Here is a 17,320-nt window from a genome sequence, read left to right on the forward strand (position 1 = left end):
GGTGGTGGGGGAGAGATGTGTGTAGTTATTTGTAAGTGGTTTTGTTACTGAAACAGGACTGTTTCATTCATTTGCAAGTAATCTTTTTTTTTGAAGTTGATGTTTGTTTTTTATTATAACTTTAAATAATTACAAAAGATCTCTGTGAGGTTTTCCTAAACAAAACTCTACATGTCCTTCCTTCCTTCCTTCCTTCCTTCCTTCCTTCCTTCCTTCCTTCCTTCCTTCTCTCTCTCTCTCTCTCTCTCTCTCTCTCTCTCTCTCTCTCTCTCTCTCTCTCTCTCTCTCTCTCTTCTCTCCTTGGGACCAGATCTCACTATGTAGTCCTCTAGGACTCACTCTATATGCCAGACTGGCCTTGAACTCACAGATATTCACTTGCATCTGCCCCACCCCCAAGTGCTGAGATTAATGGTGTGTGCCATAAGGCCCATGCATATTCTTTTAAAGGCCAAGCAAAATTATATGTCAAATAATTTGGCACCCCTAACATCTCTCTATAAAGGCATGAAGTTTTCTTTTTTTTTTAAATTTTTTATTACGTATTTTCCTCAATTACATTTCCAATGCTATCCCAAAAGTCCCCCATACCCTTCCCCCCACTTCCCTACCCACCCATTCACACTTTTTGGCCCTGGCGTTCCCCTGTACTGTGGCATATAAAGTTTGCATGTCCAATGGGCCTCTCTTTCCAGTGATGGCCTACTAGGCCATCTTTTGATACATATGCAGCTAGAGTCAAGAACTCCGGGGTACTGGTTAGTTCATAATGTTGTTGTACCTACAGGGTTGCAGATCTCTATAGCTCCTTGGATCTTTTATCTAGCTCCTCCATTTGGGGGCCCTGTGATCCATCTAAAACTGACTGTGAGCATCCACTTCTGTGTTTGCTAGGCCCCGGCCTAGTCTCACAAGAGACAGCTATATCAGGGTCCTTTCAGCAAAATCGTGTAAGTAATCTTAAGACAGTGAATTCACCAGGCTCCTGCCCAACTTAGAGGGCAGCTATGACAGTCAGGAAGCTTCTGCTCCCAGGCAATGGATTCTGCTGTTATGTCTGTGTTGTATATATATACATTGGATCCAGTACGAATCAGGGTTCTGTGAGCCTGGTAAGTTTCCTGAGGTTCCTGAGACTGGCAAGATGAGGTCTCCCAGCTTTATGTGACCCCCTTTCTGTCTCCAGCAAGGGATGTTTCAGTTCATAGGAAACGGCTGCACAGTAGCAATTCTTTCAATTTCCTTAATTCCTCATCACACTTTCACAATATTCATCTTCACTGAAGAACACAAAGTTTATCTCATAGCTGATTCTAATTCAAGTCAAGTTGACAACAAAGATGAAGAATCATATTTGCTTATAAGGAAAAGTTATCACACATTATCAAAGCCCAGCCTAACTTTCAGACTTGAATGCTGATCTCAGATATCTAAACAGTCAAGCAGAGATTATAGAAGGGGCTTGAGTTAGTCTCCTCCACATTGCTTTATCAAATACACAAGAAGAGTCAGTTTATTAAAGGGTAGGAATGCTCTGATTCACGATTTTTGATGCTAAAATCCATGATGGATGAATGAGCCTAATGACTTTTTATATATCAGTGAGATGTGGATAGAAATATTGACAGAGTAAAACTGCTCACCTCATGGTCAGAAGTGAAGGAATTAAAAAGAACATTGTACGAAGTTCAAATCCTCCCACTATGTCCGTTCTTCTAATGGACCACTAGAAAGAGGAACTATAGGCCTGTAAATGGGATACTAACACGGCCTTGGGCAGACTTTATTATCTCAAATATTTTTTCACATGCTTGAAAAAGGTGTTTTGTTTTACTAATGTCCAACAGGAAAAAAATTTAAGAGAATAAAATGAGTATGAAGTTATCTTAGAAACTATTTGTTAAATATGTTTTGTTTGATTGTTTCAGATGATGTAGTATAAAACTTCATGTTCTTTGGCAATAATTTTACTTCAGAAAAAAAATGTATAGCCAATACTTGATTTAGAAATGCACTGAAATTGGAATCAAATTTAAATACAACTATTTACTCAAAGGAAATACCCAGGTAAGAATTTCCACAAAAATTGAACTATGCTGCTATGTCAGAAAGAGACATTTTAATCTTCTCCTATTAGAATAATCTGTACAATGGCCTTAAATATTTTTGTTTAACATTATCCATTCTAAAACACTGTTTCTGGCCTTCAGTACCAAATATATGACCATATACTATCTAAAGCCCTGAGCGGTAACAGATTGGCTCATTGAATCTGTTCTGAATACATCCCTTAGATCAGATGTACTATGAGTTTCCCAAGACTGCACCTTGCGATTTGAGGCCAAGACAGAGGAGATACCTGATTTATCTTCTGTAACAGTCACAGGATTCACCACTTAACCATCCTCAAGTAAAAGTCAGACAGAAATCTATAAAATGTGCTCCAGTTCAAGCAACCCCCCCCCCTCAAGCAGTCTTATGAAATAGTCATTTAAGCATTTCCTTGGTTTACATCACCATGAGAAATAACCTGACAGGGTGAATTATACTAGATACTAAAATAAATTTATGCTGTTCATCTAAAAAGTGAGATGGACTCCAATTAATTACATATAATGCCATATAAGTCAACAACATGTAAATGCAGCACCATGCCTCTCTGTGTAACATAGAATACTAAGAAACAAAGGTTTTGAAATTCTCAGTAAAATACAACTGAAGAATACTGAACTCAGTGACTATCTTTTCTGCAGATAGGCACATTAGTTAGAGTACAAAATAACTGTTTAGGAGTTATAGATACAAACTATAAGATGCTGCCTATATCTGAGGAAAGAGGATTCGATGCCCAACTATGAAACAAAATCACGTTTTCTAACAACACACAGACAGATCTTGGAAAGAACAAATTGTGGTATTTGCTTTTCATATCTAAAAGCAACCACATTTTTTTCCTCTGGCTAGCAATAAATTACTTTTAAACATTTATTCAAAACCTATGTCTGCCCAATCTATTTTTTAAAACAATGAATATACTTTAGCAGAAATTATTTTTATTTCAAATAAATTGCACTAAGGAAATAAACATTATTTCACCTTCTCTTAAATCATTATGCAGTAAATTCTGTTTTCATATTTTCTATATCTCACTGTAGCATTTCTTTTGAAAAGCATATGCATATTCAAATAAGCATAGTGTTTTATTTTAAGTTGGCTACCATTTTCTATGAATTCTATGCCACAAAAGCAATGCATTATACTATCTGAATATGATAAATCTGATGTTCAGCAAACAGCTGGGTAATTAACATATATACAATATGTTTCCGGCTTGGAAAATAATGTTAGTATTAATAATACATCACATTTTTTGTATTTTTGTGAAACCGTTGCTGTCAGCCCATAATAGAACTTGCTTACAGGTAAGTCTATGAATTCAAAAGCTTTTGTTGACGTTTCAAGCCTAACATATCTCTGCTTCTGCTCTTTTATCATTCTAAAAGTAAACATAGACACCTTATTTTACAATAACTGACTTCTTTCTCTTAACTTAGTAATCTCACTACTGTTGTCTGTCTCTCTCTATTGTGTGCACAAGTGTATACATATGTGCAAGTGTATATGCTTTTGTGCATATGTGTGTAATATAATTTTAAGGCAAAAGCTGCAAAAATATCTCCTCTTAAATCTAATAAACTGTGAACTTGAAATTGAAAACAAACACATGTTTGTGACCATGCACATCTAAAATTTTACTGTTTATGTTAAGTGCCTTAATCTTTGAAACATATGTTACCTAGGCACCCCTACATAGTAAACATATTAGCATTTGGTGGAAATAGACAAGACTTAACCCTTTTTAATCTGTGTTTACTTGGCAGATGATTGGCAAATAATAGAATGAATGAACTCATTGTTTCAAAAGTATTAGGTATTAGAGAGATTTTGCAAGTTTGAAATAAAGAATATGTTTTTTGTTTGTTTTGGTTTTTCGCCAATTTATCTATCTATCTATCTATCTATCTATCTATCTATCTATCTATCTATCTATCTATCTATCTATCTATTTATTAACTTTACATCCAGATCACTTCCCCTTTCTTCTGGTCTTGCCCCCACAGTCCTTTCCTATCCCCCATTCCCTTCTCCTCTAAGAGAGTGGATGGCTCCCTGGGTATTCCCTCACTCTGGTACATCATGTCTCTGCATGTCCTCTCCCACTGAGGCAGACAAGGTAGCCCAGATACAAAAATATATTTCACAAACAGACAACAGCTTTTGGGATTGCCCCTGCTCCACTTGTTGGAGGACCCACATGAAGACCAGGCTGCACTTCTGCTACCTATGTACAGAGACCCTAGATATGTGTGTGTATGGCCTTTGGCTGTTGGTTGAGTCTCTGAATACTGGAAAAGTCCAAGATAGTTGACTCTATTGGTCTTTCTATGGAGTTCCTATCCTCTTCAGGGTCCTCAATCCTTCCTCCAACTCTTCCAGACAAGTCCTCAGGCTCCATTCAATGTCTGGCTCTGGGTCTCTGTATCCCTCTGAGTAATCAACTAGGTAGAACCTGTGAGAGAACAACCATGCTAGGCTCCTGTCTGCAAGCTTAATAATATTGATAGTGTCAGGAATTGGGGCTTTTCCATGGGATGAGTTTCAAATTGGGCAAATTAACATCTCCTTAGTATCTACTACATCCCACTTCGTAAATTTCTTGTAGATGTGATACTTCTTGTAGATGTGATACTTTTTGGTTGACAGTTTTGTGGGTGAGATCGTGTCCTTATTGCTTCACTGGGGTTCCTGCCTGGCAACAGGAGGCAGCATCTTCAGGTTCTTTAAGTGCTTCTCTCCTATTTGAGATTCCTCTGGTGAAAATTCTCTCTTTAGCTCTGTACCCCATGTTTTAATTGGGTATGTGGCTTGATGGCATTTAACTTCTTGAGTTCTTTATAAATCTTAGATAATATCCTTCTGTCAGCTGTAGGGTTGGTGAAGATCCTTTCACAAGCTGTAGGCTGCCATTTTGTCCTACTGACAGTGTCCTTTGCTTTACAGAAGCTTTGCAGTTTCATGAAGTCCCATTTATCAGTTGTTGATCTTAGAGACTGAGACATTAGTGTTCAGTTCAGGAAGTTATCTCCTGTACCAATGAGTTCAAAGCTATTCCCCACTTTATTTTCTATTAGAATTAGTGCATCTGTTTTATGTTGAAACCTTTGATTCTCTAGGACTTGAATTTTATGCAGGGTAATAGATATGTTTCTATTTGCATTCTGCTACATGCAGACATCCAGTTAGACTAGCACCAATTGTTAAAGATGTTTTCCTTTATCCATTGTATATTTTTGGCTTCTTTGTCAAAAATCAATCATCTATAGATGTGGAGGTTCATTTCAAGGTCTTAGATTCAATCCCATTTATCAACCTGTCTGTTACTGTACCAATACTGTTCCTCTTTCCTTGAGGACAGGTATGGTGCTACCTTCAGTTCCCTTATTGTTGAAAGTTATTTTTTAGCTATACTCTGGTTTTTGTTCTTTCACATGAAGTCAAGAATTGTTCTTTTTATGTCTGTTAAAAATTTTGTTGGGGGGCTGGTGAGATGGCTCAGTGGTTAAGAGCATTGACTGTTCTTCCAGAGGTCCTGAGTTCAAATCCCAGCAACCACATGGTGGCTCACAACCATCTGTAATGAGATCTGATGCCCTCTTCTGGTGTGTCTGAAAACAACTACAGTGTACTTACATGTAATAAATAAATAAATCTTTTTTAAAAATTGTTGGATTTTTGATAGTAATTGCATTGACTTAGTAAATTGCTTTTGGTAAAATGGCTATTTTTACTATGTTCATCTTCTGATATCTTCCTCAGTTTCTTTCTTCAGCATCTTGAAGTTCTTGTCATGCAGATTATTCACTTACTTGGTCAGAGTTTCACCAAGATGTTTTATATTATTCATGGCCACTGTAAAGGATGTTGTTTCCTAATTTCTTTCTCAGCTTGTATATCATTTGTATAAAAGAGGTCTACTAATTTCTTTGATTTAATATTCATATCCAGCCAGTTTTCTGAAGGTGTTTATCATCTGAAGGAGTTTGTCAGAAGCCATTAGGAAGGACTAAAGGCACACATATGACTTTTCTGGAAATGGCCCATCATTTTGCATGAACTGCAATGCGTGAGCTCTGAGGTAAAGTTCCAACATACTTTATCTCAGGATTGCCTTATTCTACTGATTTGTCTTTTTTCTGCCACTATTCCATAGTCTAATAGTTCCTGGACATTAGCCCACTCTACTGGGCATATCTTCTGCAAAACAAACCTAAGATGTACTTTTATATAGTAATGCTATATAGGTGACTTGCTGATATCATAATTCCTCATAATTATTTTGTAAAATTCCAAAATTTATACAAGTAATTTCATGGCCTCTAATAGCTGTAAACAGAGTTCTGTAAACCTTCATGTGTTATGGGCTAAATTGCAGTAGGACATGAAAGCAGGATTAGAACAAATTTATGAACAGAGAAAACATTTTCTTGGCTAGGAACAAGCTCACTATCTGGTAAGTAAAGTTTGTAAAGTGGGAATGAATAATTTATTATAGGTGCAAGTACAGACTGGCTTATTTATTGGAAACCTAAATCCAATGAAAAACAAGGCATATGATCTTTCTCTTAATAAAACCATGCTTACTTATGTCATAAAAATTATTGCTTTAAACTTATAATGAACTTATGGGTGGCTAATAACAGATAATGAATACTTAGTTAGATACTTGTCTTAATAGAAAGGAATGTAAACATTTCTGCTATAACTCTTTGTCATTTTATGATGTAAACTGTTTTCTTTAACTTGCTATGATCTTATGAAATATAAAAATGCTTAAGAAAACATGTAACTAATTTTCCTGAGAAAGTATATATATTAAGAAAGTCGATAAAGAGAGGATTTAGCCCTTCTCAGCTTAATTTTTTTATTTATTAATATATCTAAGTACACCAGATATATTCAGATGCACCAGAAGAAGGTATCAGATCTCATTAAAGATAACTGTGAGCCACCATGTGGTTGCTGGGATTTGAACTCAGGACCTTTGGAAGAGCAGTCAGTACTCTTAACCACTGAGCCATCTCTCCAGCCCCCTCAGCTTAATTTGGTATGGATATATCTCTGTGTGTGTCTGTAGCTTTCTACAACTTCATGCAGAATGAATGAGTGTTTTCTGAGTACATGAATCTTCTTCTTTCATTATTTCTTTCTCTTCTCTTCTTTTTTGTCTGGGTCACAGAGATAAAGAGTTCCAATCCTCTCACCTGGCTACCAAGAAGTCCTTTAGCTAGAGAGAAAAAATGTCCTAGAATTTAAGCCTTTTTTCTCCTTAATGCCCTGCTGGTGAACTGGAGGTATTAATTACCAGAAGCCATTAGCCTCTTGCCTTAGGATAGCAATGAATTAATGAAAGGTACATGTTACTAAAAAAATAAGCAACTTTTACTCTTGTATAAACAAGTTTTGCCTCTGAGAGCATTGACTTCATACCCCTTTGCTGCCTTCCTTGGGAAAATCTTGTGATGCTGGGCTGGTCACTGGCAGGAGTTCTCTGGTAGAATTTTAAGTCACTTATGTATACTATCAATAACATTCACAAGTAGCAATACTTTGACTTCTTTCTTTCTAATTTTTACCCATTTGATCTTCATTAGTTGTCTCATTTCTCTAGCCAGAACTTCAAGTATTATCTTGAGTAAATAGGGCGAGAGTAGGCAGCATTGTCTTGTCCCTGGTTTTAGTAAAATTACTTTTAAGTTTCTCTCCATTTAATTTGATGGTGACAATTAGCTTGCTGTGTATTGCCTTGATTATGTTTAGGGATGCACATTGTATCCCTGATCTCTCTAAGACTTTTAACATGAAGGGCTGTTGTGTTTTGTCAAAGGCATTTTTTTTCTGCATCTAATGAGATGACCATGTGATTTTTTTCAGTTTGTTTATGTGGTGGATTTTGTTGATAGATTTCAAATATTGAACTCTCCCTGCAACCCTAGGATGAACCATACTTTATTATGTTGGATAATGTTTTTGGTGTGTTCCTGGATTCAGATTTTGAGTGGTTAATGAGTATTTTTGTATCAATATTCTTAAGAGAAATCAGTCTAAAGTTCTCCTTCTTTGTTGAGTCTCTGTGTGGTTTAGGTTTAGACTGTGGCTCCATAGAATGACTTTGGCAGTGTTCCTTCTGTTTTTGTTTTGTTGAATAGTTTGAGGAGCATTGCTATTAACTTATTTGAAAGTCTTGTAGAATTTTGCATCAAAGATCATCTGACTGGGATTTTTTTGTTTGAGAGACTTAATGACTGCTTCTATTTCCTTAGGGATTATCGTGCTCTTTGAAGAGTTTGCTGCTCTTGATTTAGCTTTGGTAAGTGGTATCTGTCTAAAAAAAATCATCTATTTCATTAAGATTTTCCAATTTTGTGGGGTACAGGCTTTTGAAGTGAGACATAATGATTGTTTGAATTTCCTCCTTCTCTGTAGCTATAACTCTGTTTTCATTTCTGATTTTGTTTATTTAGAAACTGTCTCTCTGTCCTTTGGTTAGTTTGGCTAAGAGTTTGTTTATCTTCTTGATTTCCTCAAAGAATCTGCTCTTAGTTTTGTTGATTCTTTATATTGTCTTCTTTGTTTCTTAATGATTGTTTTTGGTTCTGATTGTAATTTCTTCCTGGCTTTTACTTTTCTTTGGTTTGCTTACTTCTTTCTTTTTCTAGTTCAGATATACTTTTAAATTGCTGGTATGAGAACTTTCTAAATTTGTGTATGTTGTGCCTTCATTTTCATTGAATTCTATATAGTCTTTAATTTCTTTCAGTATTTCTTCCCTGTTCCAGGTATCATTGAGTAAAGAGTTGTTCTGTTTCCATGAGTTTGTATGCTTTGTGGTTTTTCTGTAATTGTTAAAGTCCAGAGTCAATCCATGATGGTCTTATAAGATACAAGGCATTCTTTCAATTTTCTTGTATATGTTGAAGCTTGTTTTATGGCTGACTACATAGTCAAAGTTGTAGAAGGATATTACCCATTTGTTAATGAGGAGAACATATATTCTTTTGTATTGGGCTGAAATATTTTGTAGATGTCTGTTAGGTTCATTTAATCCATAATGTCAGTTAGTTTCATTATTTCTTGTCATATCCTTCCTGACTTCTATGGGATTTCTAATCCTGGGTGACAGAAATGGTAATATTTACATTTCTTTAACTTTTTGCTATTTTAGTGCTAAGTGTATTGGTTTCTGGTAATTAAATTTTGCTGTAAAGTAGTAGAGAATTAGGTAAAGGATTTATTTCTAGTGTTCTCTTCTCTTCCAAGCCAGGCATGCGCCCTTTACTGACCTGGCTCATTAACTCCTTGTGAACCACAGAAAAAGAAAAGCAAAGAAGGGAATTCATTTATATAGACAATTCACATAGACACATATACATTCCTACTTACAGAAGTTTTGGCCTGGTCCAACCTCCTGTTTCATCTACTCCATAAGTATTTGTGCATAGGCAAACAGATATATACATTTAGTGTATGGATGGAAGGAAAAGAGCCCCCTAAGCCAACACTTTATTTCTTTTCTCTAGCACTTTTAAGACAAAAGTTTTTAGAAAATTACCTAATAGTTAAAATATTACAAATGAGGAGTTATAACAGGATGTTGACATTAAGTTTAAAGCAGTGTTTTATTCTATATGCTCATTATAAGTTAAAACCCAAGAGTTTTATATTGCCTCCCTTTATCATAGTGCACACTTGTAGCTTCATCCTTGGACTTAACCTAGAATGAAGGATTTTACTTGATCACAAATTTGTTCCATGCCTACTTCTCCTTTTAGTATAATTATGAAACCTCATTGCATTTCCTTTTATGTAGCTTTTATTTACTATTATGAGGAGTGGTAACCTTCTATCCTTGATGTTAACTTTATTACATTTTTTTAAAGAAGCAACTAAAACCATCTTTTAAAACTTGCTTCCTAAGATTATTTTAATAGAATCAGGAATTCTATGAAATCATTAACTCATCAAAACAGCATTAATTCATGAAAGTTCATCTCTATGATGATCTGCAGGAAGACTTCTCAGTAGAGTGGAGTAAGACCCTGGAATCCCTAGGCTATATAAGTGTGGCATGAAAGACATCAGCAGCAAAAGACAATCCAGAAGGCAAGTCTCTCTCAGGGTCTAACTCTCCATCACAGACCATGAAAAACTGGTAGGCCCCCTCCAGGAAAGTCACCTGCTAGTCTTAGCCTTTTCTAGAAGTCACCTGACAAGTTTAATTTTTCTGTTTAGTTTTGGACTGGATGACCTGCCAATTGGTGAGAGTAGGGTGTTGAAGTCTTCTGTAGGGTTTGATGTGTGATTTAAGATATAGCAATGTGTCTTTTACAAATGTGAGTACCCTTTTGTTTTGGGAGTAGACATTCAGAATTGTGATAATCATGTTGGTATATGGGTATGAAGTGTCTTTCCCTGTCTCTTTTGATACATTTTGATTGAAAGTTTAATTATCAGGGAATAGAATTCCAGCTTCCTTCTTGGGTCTGATTGCTAGCAAAATATTTTTCAGCCCTTTACTCTGAGGTAATGTCTATCTTTGTTGCTAAAGTATGTTTCTTATATGAAGGACAATAATGGATCTTGGTTTTACATCCATCCCATTAGATTATGTTTTTTTTTTATTAAAGAACTGAGTGTGTGTGTGTGTGTGTGTGTGTGAGAGAGAGAGAGAGAGAGAGAGAGAGAGAGAGAGAGAGAGAAAGAGAATGTGTGTGTGTGTGTGTTTACCTTGTTTTTTGTTGGTATGGAATTACTCATTTCCTGCATTTTCTTTGATGTAGCTTTCAGCCTTTGGTTGGAGTTTTGCTTCTAGTATTTTCTGTAGGACTAAATTTCTGAATAAATATTGTTAGAATTTGGATTTGTCTTAAAATATCTTGTTATCTCCAACTATGGCGATTGAGATTTTAATTGGTATAATAGTCTAGGTTTGTACCTCTGGATTTTTAGAGTTTACAACATATCTATTCAGGCTCTTCTAGTTTTTAGTCTCTGTTGTGAAGTCAGGTGTAATTCTGAAGGGTCTGCTTTTGCATGGTACTTGGCCTTTTTTCCCTTACAGCTTTTAGTATTATTTCTTTGTTCTTTAGATTTTATATTTTGATTATTATGTTGCAAGAGGGTTTTCTTTTCTGGTCCAGTCTATTTGGTATTCTATAAGCTTCTACAATATTTACAGGCATCTTTTTCTTTATGTCAGAGAAGTTTTCTTCTACGATTCTGTTGGAAATTTCTTCTGGTCCTTGGAGCTGTGACTCTTCACATTCTTTTATTCCTATAATTCTTAGGTTAGGTCTTTTCGTGGAATCCCAGATTTTCTGAAAGATTTGTGTCAGGAATTTTTTAGATCCAACATTTATTTTCATTGACTGATAGACCAATGTCTTCTATTGTATCTTCTACACCAGAGATCCTCTCTTCCATCTTTTGTATTCTGTTGGCAAAGCTTATATATATTCTTCCTGTCCTCTTCATTAGGCTTTTCATCTTCAGGATTATTTGTGTTTTCTTTATTCTGCTTTCATTTTTTTTTCAATGTGGAGATTTTAATATATTTATTTGAAAACCAAATTTTGTGAAAGAGAACACTGAACAGTCGTATATCTTCTTAACCAAAGACTTGGGACACAGGTTCTTTATGTCAGCGTAGGCAATGCCGTGTGCATTGAGCAGGTCTCAGCATGGGTTCCCTCACGACATTTCAGTGTGCGCCAGGACAGTCATCTACAGCTGGGCAGGCGGGATCCCTGGCCTTAGTCATCGATATACTCGAACGGCTCTGGGGGCTCTGGCTCTTGCTCTTCCTCTTCAATTTTTGGGCCGTGTGCTGCCACGGGTTCCACGAGTTCTTCAATGTCTTCGCTGGTGTCTTTCAGAATTATGATGCCCTCAATGGAGAGTGGTTTAAAAGGCTGGTATCTGCAGGTCTCTGTCATACTTAAGACCTTCAGCTGGGCAGGCATAACTCGTGCTGGATTATCCAACAGCTGGAAGTTTGGTTCAGGTTCTTTTTTCTTCTCTTTCTCTTCCTTCTTCTCTGCTTCATCCACTTCCATCTTCTCCTCCTCCTTTTTTTCTTTTTCTTTTTCTTTTTTTTTAGCTTTGGCAGTAATAGACAACACAGCGGTGGAAACCTTTTCCTTTTCTTTTTCTTTTGGTACTTCCAGAGGGGCAGGATATGCGAATGTGGATGGTTTACAATTTGATTTATATTGAACTTTCGGCATCTTTAAATCCTTGTTAAGGCCAATGACGCAGGTAGGAGTATAAGCCAATGACAGGAAGTGTGAAAGGGGAAACCAGAACCAGAACTGGGTGAAGACAAGGACGCCAACCACAGATGGCATATGAGTGTGCCCAGTCCTGGACTGTAAGGAGATTGTGACATTATGACCACCTGCATCCAGTATGCCTTGGGCCAGAATAGCGCCAAATTTGGCCATGACATCATCATGTTTGTCATTGATGACTTTGGAATACAGCTGCCGGAACTGATTCACCTTTGGACACGTGATCTCAGTCTGTTGGATCATGATGAGAGCTGAAGCTATCAGAGCCCCTTGCCTCACGTAGTTCACAGGGTCGTTGGTCATTGGCTCTAGTAAATTAATTGCTTCCTTGTTTCCTGTACCAGCACAGCAGATTCCCAGGGCCATTGCAGCTCCATAGCGCACGTGAGGGTTATAACTCTCTGACAACAAAGAAACCACACTTGGACACTGTTCAGGCGTCCTGAACAAAATGAAGCCAAGTGACTCCACTGCTGCTCTTCTGACATCATCGTTGACATCACTTACAGCAACATGCAGCAGGCGCCGAATGGCTTTGTTGTTACCAGAGCCACAATAAGCCATGGCTACAGTATACATTCCAGATCTTCTAAGAATTGGGTCCTTGTCACGACAGAGAGACTCAATGAGAGCATCAGCCTCCTCCATCCTCCCGTACATCACTAATGCAATGCCAACTGCCAGACCGCGCAGAATCTTCTCGTGCTGAGTCTCTTGTGCATAGCCAACCATATCCTCAATCGCTTGGGCATTTTTAGAACCTAACATAACCAAACCTAAGGCTAGGCCAGCTGCCTCCCCTGTCACAGCATCATCCTGATACAGGTTTGTTTTCAGCAAATCATACACATCCTGACGTGCAGTTCCCATTGCAGCCAAACCAAGGCCCAGGCTGCCTCCATGTCGAACAATATCATTGCTGGCATTCTTGAGCTGATTAAGGAGATAGTCAATTATGTCACCACCATGATTGGCATGAATGAGACCCAATGCATAGAGACTGCCCCCTACCTGATAGGCTGATCCTGGAGAAGTGTCCTTAGGAAGGTATGTTGCCATTAACTGTAGTGCTTCCTTCTCATGGCCCTTATGGATTACACCCAAGCTGGCAGTTGCAGTAAATTTGGCCCAGTTGGTGGCTCTGGCCAACCATTCCAAGTTATCTCTAAGAAACTGGTCACTGGTAGTACCACAGTGCATGAATGAGTTTGCTATTACAGTTGCTGTATGACATACAGAATTTCGTACTGCATCCTTTGTGTTTTTTAGAATCATGAGGTCTGTGTTATTATTTCGTATTAGGAACTGCAGGTGTAATTCAATAGCCATTTCACCACTTAAAATCTTAATCATTTTCAATGTCTGGTCCTTGGGCTCTGGACTCGCATCTGGTGTCTTCCCGGCCACTGCACTGGCTGTCTTCTCCTCCGTCTCCATGGGGTCACTGTCTTTCTCTGATCCTGGCACAGTCCCTGTATTGGTAGATCCAGGCACAGAAGCAATAGGGGTACCAACAGTTCAAAGATTCTGGATGACAGATGACAAAAACTGCTGGCTAGCACTTTCGTACAAATCAAAACAAATCTGATAGGCCATCAGCAGGTTGTCCTCCTTTACCAGTTTTTCTAAAATATCACTCACAGCCTGAGGATCATCTAAGAAAATTAAGCACTGACAAACATTGATGAAATCAGGCTTTTCCAAGTTCATGTAGATTTTAACCAAGACCCTCAATACTTTATTCCGAAACTGTTTATTCTGCATTAAAGACATGCAGAGTTTGAGGCTGTAAGCTAGCATTCCTGGGACATCATTAGATTCCAGTATAGTCTTCTCAAAGACATCGAGTCTCCTGGTCTCCAGAGCAATGCCAATCGCTTGCTTATACTTGTGATCATCGAGACATCGCTGGAACATTTTATTCACGATGCCTTCCAATCTCTGGTCAATTGGCTTTTTTTCTCCTTCAGGCAAATCTGCATTTTCCACACACTGATTGGTATAATGATCAATGCATTTTGCTATAATAGTCTCCACATATTCAGAGTTATCATTGACGTTGAAGAGGTCACCTGCTCCAAGGGCATAATTCAGAGACTCCTCAAAAGCCCCCAGGTGATAAAACACTTTCGAGGCCACCAGGGCTGCAAACTGCCGACTCCGGAAACCTTCATCTTCATATAAAACTTCTATTTTATCTACAGACTCAGAAATTTCTGCCCAGAAGTCATTCACGACTGCATTCAATTTGTGTAGTGCAAATTCCTTAAGCTGTGGCTCCTCTTCATCCAGCAGAGAAATAATCCCAGCGGCTGAAGTGATCATGGCTGCGCCCTGCACTCGCCGATCCGCTCGTCCACAGTCCTGGCCAAGCCCTGGATCTGTCAGCTCAGGGCCCGCTTGCTCTACTGCACCTCCAGGGTCCCGGGTGCACTGCTCTTTTTTTTTTTTTTTTTTTTTTTTTTTTTTTGGTTTTTCGAGACAGGGTTTCTCTGTGTAGCCCTGGCTGTCCTGGCACTCACTTTGTAGACCAGGCTGGCCTCGAACTCAGAAATCCGCCTGCCTCTGCCTCCCGAGTGCTGGGATTAAAGGCGTGCGCCACCACGCCCAGCTTGCTTTCATTTTTTAGGTCTTGAACAATTTTGTTTTTTCTCCTGTTAATTGTGTTTTGCTGTTTTTTAAGGGATTTATTTATTTCCTCATTAAAGACCTCTATCTATTTGGTTGCATTTTCCTATAGTTCTTTAAGGGATTTATTCATTTCCTCTTTAAAAGGCACTATCATCTTTTAGAGATTGGATTGAAGGTCATTTTCTGGTGCTTTGGTTGTGTTATAGTATTCAGGGTTTGCTGTAATAGGGTAGCTGTGCTTGGAGGGTATCATATTGCCCTGGCTTTTGTTGATTGTGTTCTTTGAAGGGCTTTTAGCCATCTAGATAGCTTCATTCTCTAAATGTTCTTGTTGTAGTAGGTATTGATGGTGGTGGAGTTGGGGGCAGTAACCTTTGTCATCCTTGTGTGGCAGGCCTCTGATGACTGTGTGGTTCCTGATCACCAGGTCTGATGAAGGTGGGAAGACTGGTGGCAGGACAATAAATATCTCCTGGATTCAAGTCTCTACACCCTGGCCTTCCTTCTTCCTAAATTTCATATGGATGTGGGTTGAATCATGGGCATTGTGAGCTTTGGGCTAATATCTACTTACCAGTGAGTACATACCATGTGTGTTCTTTTGTGACTGGGTTACCTCACTCAGGGTGATATTTTCTAGTTCTATCCATTTGCCTGTGAATTTTGTGAAGTCATTGTTTTTAATCACTGTGTAGTACTCCAAAATATTTCCACTTCTAAGAATTTTGCTTGAGATTATGAGATTAATTTTTGGGATTTGGGTAGAAAATACTGTGACTCACTAGGCACTTTCTATACATTATTAGTTTCAAAATGCAAACCTGCTCACTAGTTATACATCACAAATATGCAAGTATCTCATCAGCCAAGAAAGATAGCTCTGTACCCTTAGTTAAAATGAAAGGTGATAGTTTCTGTGTAACATATGCTCCTTATAAGTGAATAGCTTACCAATTAGAGAATTTGATCTTGCATGACTTTAGAGAAAGTTCTCAAGTTCTAGTAACTACATCTATTTAATATGTAAGCTTCTGTGATGCTAATTTTCCCATATATAATTCAGTCTAATTCATTATTTTTTATTGAAGGACTGGGTCATAGATGAATGATTTTACCCTGCAACTTGCTGAAGGTGACAGAAAGTTACCACATGAACATTCCCAAGCCTTTGATCCATAACAGCAGGGCTAAATTAGCTTAGAAAGAGAATAATACTTCAGACACACTGAGATTCAAATTGGTTTAGATATATTTTCTTTTGTCGACATGGCTAGAGGTGTTACACTAGAATTGTATGTTACATTTTAAATTACTTTGCTTAACCTCCTTAACAAATCTAAAATATAAAATTCCCTTCTTTTAAACTCAAACAAAAATATCCCCCAATATGAACTGGATTCCTTGCCCTTACTGAACTAAAGGTTGCATGCCATAACGCTTGCCATTAAAGTTAAGAGACAAGAAAAACAATAAGGAAAATTAACACTTTTATAACATTTCTTTTACATATATAACATAGCCTCCCTCATCTGTGAAGCAGGCTGATTCAGACTTTGCTGCCACTGAATATGAGATCACCTGGGTGTAGTCTTCTGACTTAGATGGCTATATTGTTATGTCAACTACCACTGCTACCTGCTGAGAGACCCTTGAGACATTCTGGAGACACATCCTATCCTGCATGTTGCCTACAGGCTAGCTGAGGCACCAAGTATGAATTGGCGGGGGATGGGCTCCCCCCCCCCCCACTTATAAGCACATTCTCTTAGTAAATTCGTGGGCCTTGATCAGAGAAAACTTGTCTTGGCTTCATTCTTTTCTCGCTGTCTAGTCTCTCTCTCCCTTTCAGCCCCAGCCTGCCTTCCAGAAATACCGGGTTCACATAGGCTGGCTTACTACAACTACAATATAAAACTTCAACTAATGTTCATTTTTGTACCAATTTTGCTTTCAGTCTCATATGATTTGACATACAATGATTACCAAGTAAATCAACTTCAAATGTAGGTTGTACAATATTGATAATAATTTGAATTCTTATGACAATGTGCAAATGTATTCTTCCTCTGCATCTATTTTTAAAACCAATACTGATATATATGTCTGTGGTTGTGTGTGTGTGTGTGTGTGTGTGTGTGTAATTTGCAAGTTGGAGCAGGAAATTACACTACAGAATCTCATATTAAAAGACCTATAATTGGGAAGCCTCCTGTTCTACCAGAGGCCATGTCTGTGAAGGAAGATGAAATATTGTAACTTGTGAGTTGTTTAGGAGCCCATGA

At 37.8% G+C, this 17,320-nt stretch overlaps 2 pseudogenes; both read right to left on the reverse strand.

The window, feature by feature from the left end:
* Window positions 1-11,653: 11,653 nt before the first annotated feature.
* Window positions 11,654-13,844, reverse strand: LOC110294458 (26S proteasome non-ATPase regulatory subunit 1 pseudogene; annotated as a pseudogene).
* Window positions 13,845-13,925: 81 nt separating this feature from the next.
* LOC147004966 (26S proteasome non-ATPase regulatory subunit 1 pseudogene) lies at window positions 13,926-14,840 on the reverse strand (annotated as a pseudogene).
* Window positions 14,841-17,320: the final 2,480 nt, after the last annotated feature.

The sequence above is a fragment of the Mus caroli genome, unplaced genomic scaffold, assembly GCF_978045245.1.
Source record: "Mus caroli unplaced genomic scaffold, Mus_caroli_1 scaffold_4, whole genome shotgun sequence".
NCBI classification, from domain to species: Eukaryota; Metazoa; Chordata; class Mammalia; order Rodentia; family Muridae; genus Mus; species Mus caroli.